Genomic DNA, 13,866 nt, shown 5'->3' on the forward strand with positions numbered 1-13,866 from the left:
TAGCAAACTTTTTGATATTTACACGTTATGTTGAACTTTTCTTTTCCAGCTCCTTTTAAAATTTTTGTTAAAAGAAATTACTCTTTGGTTAAAGTGTGGGAGAATTAGAAAATACAGGTTATTCAAAAACAAATGATATGAAAAATATTTTTTAAATTCTTCCATCTATTCCGAAGATCAATCTATGCATATTTCCAAAGTTTCCTTCTCCCCATCTTTTTAGTTTTCTTCCTCTGTACCACCATTCAAATGTGGAGTTGCTGACAGAAAGCTAAAACGAGTAGCATTTTATTTTCTTTCACTTGTTTTTTTTCTATCCTTCAATTTCTGAAGACTTACTAAGAATAAAATGACTAAATGACAGGTATTCAAGGAATGAATAACCCTAGTTTAAAGCAGAAATTGAATGGTCAGTTTTTGAGTGACCAGGATATGTTCTAAATAGCTTGCATCAGATATAGTCAAAAGGTTAGTGTTGACATACTGACACATAAAATGTCCAAATACTTCTTTTGGAAGGAGGAACACACTTTTTTCCCCACTCCTCTTCCATTTATTTTTTGGTTAGGTTGATAGTAAAAAAGACTTCAGTCACTCTTTTCTCCATTCCACCATATATACACATCACTTGCCACCATCATACCAATATAAATACATTTTGCTCTTAAATGCAAATATTTTCAGGTACCAAACCAATCTATTTAATCTCTCCTACATAAAATTCATGCAAAAACAGTCCATTCACTCAGAATATTCTCCTCAATCTCTGCAAAATCCCCTAACTCACCTTCTCAAGGGAAAAAAAAATATTTTATCACCATTGTACTCACCATTCCTTTAAATGCTTGTATACTATAGAATATCAATTTTCATCACCTGCTATACTAGTCCATAAATGCATTTCTCAGTCACCTTTGATATTACTTTCTCTCTCCAAAGATATATAAATTTCATCTTGGTAAATACGATACATTCTCATGCATGTCAGAGATGATCAATAAATGTTCTTGTATTGAATGGACAAATTTCAGTTTAATATTTCATTTGAGCACAGATAAAGGAAGACAGTATTGACATAAAGGATTACTATTGTTGGAGTGGGGGAGAGAAGGAAAAAAATAGCTGATAATTACTTATTATCTGCTTATTCCTAGAAGAGCTGAGAAAGAACAGATTCTCAAGCAAGGCCAAAAGACAAGGTTAGTTGAACTGTTAGCAAATTATAAACCACTCTCAGTAAAGAGAGAAGAAAATATATAGTGCCTATGTATATCCACAGAGTTAAATCCCAAAGAGAGAACTTAGAATATACAAAAATTTTAAATTAAGACAATAGAAGATCAAAATGACAAAATCTCAGGAAATAATAATGCAATCTATGACTTACTGTCTACACAGGAATGTAGAAAGCATGACAAATATAAAAGATGATCTATAATTCAATGTAAAGAAGTAAAATTTTGCCAGCTATGTCTTAAAATTGTGAAGGTATTGGAATATGAAATTCTGAAAGATTTTTAGGATCAGAATCCAGATTATAATCTATCCATCAAAGATGGGAATAACTCTTTAGGGAGGAAATAGGTATTTGATGAAATCAAATATTTCTCATAAAAAGAATAGAGTTAAATAGAAATTTCAAATATAAGATTCAAGAAACATACAAAAAAGGTAAACATGAAAAAGAAATCATAATGGACTCAATAAGGTTATACTTTTAACATCCCTATATGGGAAGATGATACATGACTCCTAAAAACTAACATTATTAAGTCATTTTGAAGAATCTAAATAGATTGAAGGAGTAGGAGTTAGCCTGTTATGTTGGAGTGATATCAAGAAAAATGAATGAAGTAGAAAGAGGAAGGAACTGGGAGAAGGAGAAGAGAGAAAAAGAAAAGGAAATTATTTCATGAAAGAGGTATACTAGGAAGAGTTGGTGGTGGAAGGGCAACATTTGAAACTCACTTTCATCGGAATTGGTTCAAAGAGGGAAGAACACACACTCTCTCTCTCTCTCTCTCTCTCTCTCTCTCTCTCTCCCCCCAGCTGGACACAAAATTATCTTACCTAATAAGAAATTAGGAGCAAAGAAGAAAAAGAGAAAATTAGAGCATAATTTAAAGAAGGGTACATAAAAAGAGACAGAGGTCAAAAACAAAATATACGTTTGAGAAGGGAATGTGTTAAAAAAAGAAGAAATATTAGGTAGAGAAATACACAGTTAATAATTATAAATGTGAATGTGAATGGAATGTATTTTTCCATAAAACAGAAGCAGGAGAATGGATTAGAAATAGGAATCCAACAATATGTTGTTTACAGGAGAGCCACTTGAAAGAGAGACATACAGAGTTAGAATAAGAGGTTGGGAAAGGATCTGTTATGTTTCAATTGAAGTAAAAAACGCAATGAGAGCACTCGTAAACTCAGAAAAAAGAAAAGTGTATATAATTAAAAGAGATAGGCATGAAAACTACATCTTGCTAAAAAGATATCATGGGAAAAGAAATAATATGAATATTAAATATACGTACACACATATATATATGTATATGAATTAGTTACATATATATGTATATAGGCCCCAAATAATACAGAATACTAATTGTGAAAAGAAACGTTAAATGAATATGGGAGGGAAAAGACGATAAAACTAAATTATCATGGAAATTCGATTTCCCCCTCTCAGAGACTGATAAAACCATAAGTAAAATAAGAAGTTAAGGAGATTAATAGAATTTTATAAAAGTTTGATATGATAAATCTCCAGAGAAAATTGAATGAGAATAGAAAGGATTTTTTCCAGTTATATAAGGCACCTACACAAAAAACTGACCCTGTGTTAGAACATAAGAAACTAATTACCAAATCCAGAAAAGTAGGAAAAAAAATAAATGCATCCTTTTCAGACAATAAGGTAAAAAAATTAAAAATTAATTGTAAACTAAGCAATATAATTTTAAAGGATGAGTTTTTTAAAGAACAAATCATAGAAACAATAGATAATTTACTAGGGAGAATAACAATGGAAACCATGACAAAATTTGTGGGATGCCATCTAATCTATAATTAAAAAAATTATTCCTCTAAACACATGCAACAATGAGGGGAAAGCTAATAAATGAATCAGATAGGCAATTTAAATAAAACTAGAAAGAAAACAACTTAAAAATCTCCAATTAAATACCAAAATAGTAATTAGAAAAACCAAAGACAGGAGTAATAAAATTGAAAGTAAAAAGACCTTTGAATATAAATAAAACTGAGTTAAATTTAGTAAATAAAATAGATAACATATTAGTTAATTTTATTTTAAAAAATCAAATTACCAGAATCACAAGTGAAAATTAAATCATAAACTGGGGAAATGAGCAAACAATAGAAGAAAAGTAATTTGACCATAGATAATTACTTTGGTCCCATGGAGGCTCAAAATACACACTCAGAAGATAACAAAGTCAAGGCTTCCATATCCAAAGCCTCCGAAAAAATAGGAGTTGGTCTCAGACTATGGAAGAGCCCCCCAAAATATTTTGAAAATAAAGTAAGGTGGGTAGAGGAAAAACTGAAAAGAGAAATGAGAGTGAAGCAGGAAACTCATGAAAACTAAATCATCAGGTTGGTGAACAAACTAAAAACAACTGAAGAAAATAAAATCTTAAAAACAAGTTTAAGTCAAATGGAAAAAGCAGTCCAAAAACTCAATAAGGAAAAGAATCCCTTAAAAAGCAGAATTGGCCAGATTGAAAAGAAGATAAAAAAGCTCTCAGAAGAAAATAATTCCTTCAAATACAGAATGGAGCTAAGAGAAGCTGATGATTTTGTGTTTAGAGAACTAGGACAATTATGTTAGACTGGCTATGGACAATGTTATCCCATTCCAGAGGAAGAAAAACAAAACCAAACAAACCCAAAAACAACACTTCATAATTGTTATGAACTTGATAATAATTATCTCTTATGTATCTCTTTCCCTTAATACTAATTCCTCATATTGAAAATGACTAATCTGGAAATGTGTTTAACAACAGTATTTATGTACAATGCTAACCAGACTATTTACCACTGAAGGAAGGGGGTTGGGAGGGAAAGGTGGAAGGAAATTTTGTAAGTTAAAAATATATATGTGTTTATAGATGAAAAAATAATGAAAGGAAAAAGAAGAGATCCCAAAATAAAAACTCCCAGAAATATTATAGCCAAATTCCTGAACTCCCAAGTAAAGAGGAAATATTACAAATAATCAGAAATAAACAATTAAAATATTATGAAGTTACAGTCATGATTACACAGGATTTAGAAGTATCTACATTAAGGGCTCATGGGATTTGGATTATGATATTCTGGAAGGCGAAACAGCTTGGATTACAACCAAGAATCAACCACCCAGCAACTCTGAACATACATTTTCAGGGGAAAAGATGAACATTCAGAGCAGAAAGTTTGAAGTTCAAGTAGAGAGGGTAGACAGAAAGGGCAAATTATGATGGATTTAATGATGTTGAACTGTGTTTATTCCTGCATGGGAAGATGATCCTGATATCTCATATGAACCTTCTCATTTATTAGGGCAGTTGGAAGGAGCATATATAGACAAGGCACAGAAAGGAGCTGAAAATTAAGATATAATATTTTATAAAGATGGAAATGGGTGATAAAGGAATGTTGTGGGATAAAGGGAAAAGAGAGGTAAAATGGGCTAAGATATTTTACGTAAAAGAGGCAAGGAAAATCTTTTGCAATGGAGTTGAAGAGGGAGAAGGTAATGGGGAGTAAGTTTTTACTCTCATTGGAAGTGGCTCATTGAGGAAATAACATACATTTTTAAATGAATATAGAAATCTATCTTTACCTAATGGAAAAAAAAGAAAGCAAAGGGTGGGAAAAAGGGGACATGGAGAGGAGAGGGGAATTATAGGTGATAGAAGATAGGGAAGATCTTGGGAGAGGGTAGTCAGATACAACATAATTTTGAGGAGGATCAGGGTGAAAGGAGAGAGAGAATAGAATTAATGGGGGTGAGGAGGAATAGGATGGAGGGAAATACAGTTAGCAATAGCAACTGTAGGGAAAAATATTGAAGCAACTTCTCTGATACAATTATGATAAAGAATGAGATCCATCCCAAAGACAGAGCTGATGATATCTGAATTCAGATTCAAACAGTTTCCTCCCCCCCACTTTATTTTTGTGAGGTTTCTCTATCTTTGTGTAAGTGTGTGCGTGTGGGGGGCAGTCATGTGAAAAAAAGTAAATAAAAATTTTGGACATGAAGAGGTTCAAAAGACCTATTAAGTGGAGGGGAAGATAGGAGGGTGAGCTATAAACATTGCTTGAACCTTATTCTTTTTGGTAATGGCTCAGTCAAGGAGGAACATGCATAATAGCTGAATAAAAGGAGAACAAAGAAAGGGATAGGGGGTAAGGACTTCCAAATGGGAGGGCAAGTAAGGGGAGGTGGTAGACAAAAGTAAAACACTAATAAGGAAGAAATGGGGAAAAGTAGAGAGCAGACAAACTGGAGAAAGAACAAGGTGAAGGGAAATACACCGGCACTAATCATAACTGTAAATTTGAATGGAATGAACAGACATAAAACAGAAGCAAATAGCAAAGTGGGTCAAAAACTAGAATTCTAGGGGAGGCTAGTTGGCATTCTGGAGTCAGGAGAACCTGAATTAAAATCTGACCTCAGACACTTAATAATTATCTAGCTGTGTGGCCTTGGGCAAGTCACTTAACCCCATTTGCCATGCAAAAACCTAAAAAAAACTAAAGTAGAATTCTACAAAATACTGTTTACAAGAAATACATTTGAAACAGAGAGAGAGAAACACAGATTTTAGATATATAGTTGACATACTGCCTACCTCCTTAAATATGGCGAAGGAATAAAAAAAGAGGAAGAGAATTTGGAGCTCAAAAATTTAAAAGAAACTATTTTTCTATAAGTGAAAAATATTTGATTATATAAATAAAAAAGAAAAAATGAATAGAAAAAAAGATACAGAATGGATTTGGTAAATTATAAACCATTAAGCTTGATTTTGTTTTTTGAAGGAAAAAAGTTATTATATATTAAACTTGTTTCAATTTTCTTTACTTACTAATGCATTACTAAATTGATAGTTACAGGGAAATTTGCATTTTTAACCTAGCCTTTTTACACAAGCTTTTGATTAAGTATTTTAAGTTATCTTTCTCACGGGAAGGAGGGAATGTAGAAATGTGAACTAATTGAGAGTATAATTAAGTAAATTAGAAATAAATTCATAATTTGACTCAAAGTATTGCCTTTAAGAGATTGAAGTGAGCTTACAAGGATGTCTGTAATAGAGTGACCCAGGTACATCTGTTTAGCCCTGTGTGATTTAACCTTGTTAACAATCATTTATTTAAAGAGGTGGGAGAAAAATGTGAAAAAAATTTTATTCTGCAATTGGAGAAAAACAAAATTTTACTAAAAATAAAGACATTGCTATTATATTTTCAGATGAAATGAAATATAGAAATATAATACAATATAGGTCATGGGAAAAAATCAATGACCAATAATTCAAAAAATACAATTTATCTCTAAGAATTTAAAAATCTTACAATTGAAATAAAATAATAAATTCCCAAATACAAGAAGATGGGATCAATGGGTAGACAACTCTTTCTTTGAAAAAGTACTTTGGATGGGGATGTTGCTAAGTTGCATAGTGAATAGAAAAGTGACCAGAAGGACCTGAGTTCAAATTTGACCTCATGTTAACAGTGACAAAGTTACTTAATCCTGCCTAATTATCTCTCCAAAAATGCTTTAACATTTAGAGGTTCACAAGTTTAATATGAATCAACAGTCTAATATGGCAGCAAAGAAAGGATACAAAATCTCAAGAGCATTGTGACAGGGTAACATGGAGATAAAAATCCAATGGCACTCTGCATTCATCAAAGCAAATGAAGAGTACTTTGTTTGGAGCTAATGACCTTATTTTAGAAAGGACATTGAGCAGCTGGATATTGTTCAGAGCATCAACAACATGAGGAATGGTCTAAAATTATGCCATATGAGAAGGTATTAAAAACAGCATTTTTTGCTACTTATTAGATAAATGCAAATCAAAGCATCTCTGAGATACCACTTCACACTCCTCAGACTGGCCAGTATGACCAGAAAGGGCAATGATCAATGTTGGAAGGGATGTGGCAAATATGGGACTCTAATACATTGTTGGTGGAGCTATGAACTAATCCAACCTTTCTGGAGAGCAATTTGGATTTATGCCCAAAGTGTGACAAAAATGTGCATACTTTTTAATCCAGCCATTACTGGGTCTATACCCTGAAGAGTTTATGAAAAAAGAGTAAAAGCATCACTTGTACAAAAACATTCATAGCAACCCTGTTTGTGGTGGCAAAGAATTAGAAATTGAGTACATGTCCATCAGTTGGGGAATGACTTAATAAACTGTGGTATATGTATGTGATGGAACACTATTGTTCTATTAGAAACCAGGAGGGGTGGGAATTCAGGGAAGCCTGGAAGGATTTGCATGAACTGATGCTGAGCATGAGCCTAACCAGAAGAACATGTACACCCTAACAGCAACATAGGGGTGATGATCAGCCTTAATGGACTTGCTAATTACATCAGTATAATAATCAGAGACAAGTTTAGGGTATCTGCAATGGAGAATGCATTTGTATCCAGAGAAAGAATTGTTGAGTTTGAACAAAGACTATTTCCTTTAATTTTAAAAAAACATTGTCTTATTATGTAATTTTGCTACCTCTTATACTTTATTTTTTCCCTTAAGGATATGATTTCTCTCTCATCTCATTCAATTTCGATAAATGTATACCATGGAAACAATGTAAAGACTAACAGACTGCCTTCTGTGGGGGATGGGTGGAGGGAAGTGAGATTAGGGAAAAATTGTAAAATTCAAAATAAATAAATAAAAATTTTTAAAAATTACCATTTGTGAAGCAAATAAAAAGTCAGCTATTTTCATATAATATGACACAGAAAAGGTCATAAATTTGTTATGCTCATCTCCATTTAATAGAAATGTTTTAAGATGATAATATTGTGTTCCAAACTTTCTAGAAAACAATTTGGAATGGGCACTAAAAATGTATATACCTTTTCTTCCAGCAATACCTCTACTGGATCTATACCCTGAAGAGATCATGAAAAAAGGGTAAAAATATCCTGTACAAAAATATTCATAGCAGCTCATTTTATAGTGACAAAGAATTGGACATTGAGGGAATGCCCATCAATTGGGTAATGGCTGAACAAATTGTAGTATGTTACATGTGAAGGAATACTATTGTTCTATAAGATATCATGAGGGAGGGCTAGGTGGTGCAGTGGATAGAGCACCAGTCCTGGAGTCAGGAGGACCTGAGTTCAAATTTGATCTCAAACACTTAATAATTACCTAGCTGTTTGACCTTGGGCAATCCACTTAACCCAATTGCCTTGCAAAATCCTTAAAAAAAGTCATGAGGGAGGAGACTTCAGAATAGCTTGGAAAGATATGCATGAATTGATGTTGAATGAAGTAAGTAGAACCAGAAGAACATTGTACATCTTAACAACATGGTGGTGATGATCAACCTTTTTAAAATTTTTATTTTTATTTCAAGAAATAGGGTTAAGTGACTTGCCCAAAGTCAGACAGCTAGGCTATTATTAAGTGTCTGAGGCCAGATTGTAATTCAGGTCCTCCTAACTCCAGGACTGGTCCTCTATCCACTGTACCACTCAGTTGCCCTGGTGATAATGAACCTTGATGGACTTGTCCATTTCAGCAATAAAAAGACAATTGTAAAAGGCTTGTGATGGAAAAATACCAGAGAAGGAACTATGGAATTAAAATGAAGACCAAATTTTAAAAATTGTCTTATGTATTATATGTTATGTAATTTTGCTATCTCTAATGTTTTCTTTCTTCCATCTGGATCTGATTTTACTCTCACAACACATTCAGTTTTGATCTATGTTTAGCAAAGTTACAGTTGTAAAGCCTATATCAGATTCCTTTCTCTTGCAGGCAGGAGAAAGGAGGAAAGGGGAGGAGAAGAATTGTAGAATTCAAGGCCTTGCCAAGAAGAATGATTAATGTAAACTGCCACTGCATGTAGTTGGAAACACAAACAAAACATTAATTATAATATCAAAAATTAAAATTAGTATTGATGCAAAAAAGAAAAACTGAAAAAGAATGATAGCATCCAATTAATTGCTTGTTATAAGCAATAGCATAAGAAAGACTACCAGTTGTATCCATCTGTATTCCTTTGTCCATCATCCCTACTACCTCCAGTGTCCTCCGTAACATAGCTCCATTAGGACCCCACTCACCATAGCAATAATTTATCAAAATAAAAACATCTTTCCAAGTCTACTATTTTTCAATATGTGTTATTTCCCCCATTAAAATACCAACTTATTGAGAGTAGAAATTATCTCACTGGTTGAATCTCTTACTTTTCTGTTTCTATTTCCAGTGCTTATTCAATGATTGAATAAACTACTTAAGAATATATTATTTTTAATTCATACATTCTCAGAGCAATGGATAGACATGATAATGAGGCAAAGTTTGGTTTGGCTGAAGAGAGGAAAAAGAAAACCTCCTAATTTAATTTTCTAAAAATATAAAGTTTATTTCATGAAGTAATGAATTCTCTTTTAAATATTGGAGATTTGGAAGCAATGATTATTGTTCCAGTATGTTCAGGTCTTCATAAAATCTTTTCCATCTCCAAGCAAGCATTCATACTTCAAATATAACTACATTCTCAACCATCAACCATTCAGATTCCAAGATAACTTTTCTGAAGTGCAAATTTGATCATGGCACTACATTTTTTCCCCCTTTCATACTGAATATCCTATTCAACAACTCCAGTAGCTCCCTATTTCCTTCAGTATCAAATCGAAATTACTTTGTTTGGAATTTCCTATTTCTTCCTACTTTTCCAGGTGCCTTACATTTTAAATGCCATTTTCACACTCTTCATTTCAGGTAATGCTCTTCTTGCAGTTTTTCAATATCATGCTACATCTTACATCTTTGTGCCTTTTCCACAGCTGTCTCAATCTCTGGAATGTTCTCCCTTCTTGCTTCTTGTTTAGAAAAAAGACAATTAAAACAACTCTGAGGCACTTCCTCCACACCTATCAGATTGACTAAAATGAGAAAAGAGAAAATTGATCAATGTTGGAGAGAATGTGGGAAAACTGAGACTTTAATGTACGACTGGTGAAGTTGTAAATTTATCCAACCATGCTGGAGAACAATTTCTAACTCTATCCAAAGGACGATAAGATTATGAATACCCTTTGATCCAGCAATGCCATTACTAAGTTCAAAATATATTTATAACAACTCTTTTTGAAGTGGCAACAACTTGGAAATTGAAGGGCTGTCCATCAATTGGGGAATGACTGAAGAAGTTATGGTATATGAATGCTTTGGAGTACTATTGCCCTATAGTAAATCATGAGTAGTCAGACTTTAGAGAGGCCTGGAAAGATTTGCATAATCTGTTGTTGAGTAAAGTGATCAGAGCTAAGAGAATATTGTTGACATTAATAACAATATTGCGAGATGATCAGCTATGATGGGTGCAGCTCTTCTCAGCAGTTCAGTGCTGAAGGACAATCCTGAGAGAACTGTTATGGACAATGCTATCCACTTCAGAGGGAAAAACTAGGTAGTCTGAATGCAGAGCAAAGCATACTTATGTTCACAAGAACTTCTTTTATGTTTTTCCTTTCTTACTTAGTTTTAAATTCCTCTTCCATAACATTATTAATATGAAAATGTATTCAACACAATTGTACGTGAACATCATTTACCAGATTGTTCACTACCATGGAGAAGGTGGTAAAAAATGTGAAACTCACAAACTTGCAAAAGAATGAATGTTTAAAACAAACAAGCAAAAAAGCAATTCAAGGAACTCAGTCTGTATAATCACTTTATCACCTTCCTGTCTAGAGATTGTATGTAAAATAATTTCCACCTTTCATCTTCTTTTCAAGACCTTCTTTTTCCTCACAGAAGCATTATGCAGAATATTTAGGAACATGATACCTTAGCAATTCAATAGATACTTTCTACAGTATCAATTACTGAATTAAATAGTTAATATTTTCAATAAAATCATCTCTGCTATATTTATACTGTACTCTTCCTTTTTAATAGCTTTCAAATATTCATTAATATAAGTTACCACTTCAGTTTCTTACTAAACTGTGGTGCATTCTCATTCATTTGCATTATTTAAAAAAGAAGATTGAATTTTCTGAAACTCTAGACTATTACATTTATAAATAATAATTTTGTTCACCCCTGATATATTCCATCTCCAAGTACAAATGAGATTTTTAAGTCTCTTTCCTGAATATGATCCTTTCACTATTCTTTATACTCAAAGGTATTATGATTTTTTTACTCAAATAATAAAAAACAATCTTAATATGATGTGAAAGGACCTGTTAATAGAGTTCTAGTTAGCATAGTTTTATAAATACCGTTAAAATTTTTTGTTCATTTATATTCTTATAATAACAAAATTATACTGGAAACTGAAATAATGGGTCAAAACACTAGTCTTTTCCAACCCAGAGTGATGTAAAATTCTTAGATTGATATATTTTCATGCTGGTATCTCTGACTCAACAAAGCTTTGACTCCAATATACTTTCTATGCATTTCTTTTTTTAATTTTCCCAACCTAAATAATGTCTCAACAAACATACTGAAGTCTTGTTATAAAACAACCTGTTATAGTTGGTTTTGGCCTCCATCCAACGGAATTTATTATTGTAAGTACCAGAAGGATTTGAGTACAGTACACTTTTACATATAACACAACCCACAGCATGATCTGATTGGGTAAAATCATAATGAGATACCACCAAAATAATCCACTTGACTTGCTAGCCTCATTATAATCTGATATTATGTGATTTCCAAAACAATTTCTATCACAATTTAATTTTGAAATTCAAAAGGATTAAAACATATGATTTTATAGATGTAGCTTTTCTTTTTATTAATTCCAAATAAATCCTTCTGCAATTTAAATAGTTGCCAATAAAAGTGTACAAAATGAATACTTTTGCATACACTAGTGCTCCAATTAGGAACTTACTGTATGATTCAAAAGTAAAAATTTGGGAATTTGGGAATTCAGTAGAAGGCATAAATAATACCAGTCCTCTGAAAATGCCAAAGCATTTTTATTTAAATAACATAATCAAGGAAATCATTATCTTAAAAACCAAATTCCAGATATATATGAAAATAAATTAAACTTCAAGTAACTATTCCTATTCTTAATTATATTTTCAAGTTATTTTATATGTGTTGTTTTGACTAAAATATAATGCTGTCATAAACCAACTCATAATTTTGTTAATTTGTGTATTACCAACAATTGAACAATTTTATAAAGTAAAATCATCCCCTTCTCCCCAAATATCAAGAAGATATTTGTAAATCTCACTGAAGGCCTATTTTTAGCTTGAAGCAAAATGGATTATATTAGGCAAAATCTCCTCAGAAAAGATGTGTTATTTGAACTATGGTGTGAACTGTCAGATTCTGGGTTGGAAATGTAATAGAATAAAAATCATGCCTTGTTATCTATATCCACATAATTAATTATGCAGAACAGCATAATGACTGGAGAACCAAGCTCAATGTCTGGAAAACTTGGGGTCATGTTTAACTTCTAATACATCTTATCTATATAACCCTGGAAAAATCATTTAACCTATCAGTAACTTAGAAGTCTCTCAAATGGGAAGTTGAAGACTTTCATTGGGAGGGGGCAAAGTATCCCTTGGAAGTTCTTTATTCTAACAAAATTTGTATATATCCAATTCCTAACCTAATCTTTACCTGTCTATAATATGTTGAAATTTGGTATTATATTTGGTATTTGATATAAAATTTGTTATTAAGATGAACACAAGTGAAAATTATATAGACAGATGGTAATTCTCAGTACATAATCAACAAAATGATCAATCTTAACATGAAGGAAATGCTCAAACAAATAGCTTCTGTCCTATGTGATTATGAAGGGTCCAAGATATATATTTAGATGTACACTCTAATATCACCTGTATCAATGAACTTACTTTAGTATAATTGAGAAAAAAAATTAGGTATTGTATCAGTGAGTATAATTGAATTTTGGAATTATCACTGCCTAATTGGAAAACCCTGGGTAAGTAACTTAACTTCTCTAGGTTGATTTCCTCACCAATAAAGTAACTCATTATATCCCATAAAATCTTATGTTTGTATGAAATTACTGTAAGAATTATCTATAAAATTTTTAAGTTTTCCTTTTCACATAGGAAACAAATGTCCTTGAAAATTCTTTAAATGAAAATATCTCTTAGATCTTACTTAGTTTTGATGCTGGCTAGTAATCAAAGAAATGAAAGCTTCATTTATTCCAAATTTCCTGCCTGCGGCCAAAACTATTTCAGTATTTAGTGATTAATTAAATATTCACAATTTTGAAAGAGAAATCATGATTCATTATTTTTAGGTGCTAAGTTAATGTAGAGATTATGAAATGTGGGAAGTACAGAATGTGGGAAAATTGGGAATGGGATATGAAATAATGTTTAGGCATGATACCTGTTTTATCTTTATGTCTAGAATATGACTCAACAAATTCAAGGCATGAGGAAAGAAATTTCAGCGTTTGATCTAATACTGAGGAAGAAAATTTAATAAATCATTCCAACTGAATATAGAATTATTTTAAGGAAACAATAGTCATGTCAAAACCAGGGATATTGTCAAGGACAGCATTATTTATCCTATTAAG

General features: G+C 32.0%; 1 protein-coding gene across 8 annotated transcripts in view; it reads right to left on the reverse strand.

The window, feature by feature from the left end:
• The window catches only part of CHRM3 (cholinergic receptor muscarinic 3), a 658,611-nt gene that overhangs the window by 465,978 nt on the left and 178,767 nt on the right, over window positions 1-13,866 (reverse strand). The window lies entirely within an intron of this gene.

The sequence above is a fragment of the Macrotis lagotis genome, chromosome 2 (assembly GCF_037893015.1).
Source record: "Macrotis lagotis isolate mMagLag1 chromosome 2, bilby.v1.9.chrom.fasta, whole genome shotgun sequence".
Taxonomy (NCBI): Eukaryota; Metazoa; Chordata; class Mammalia; order Peramelemorphia; family Peramelidae; genus Macrotis; species Macrotis lagotis.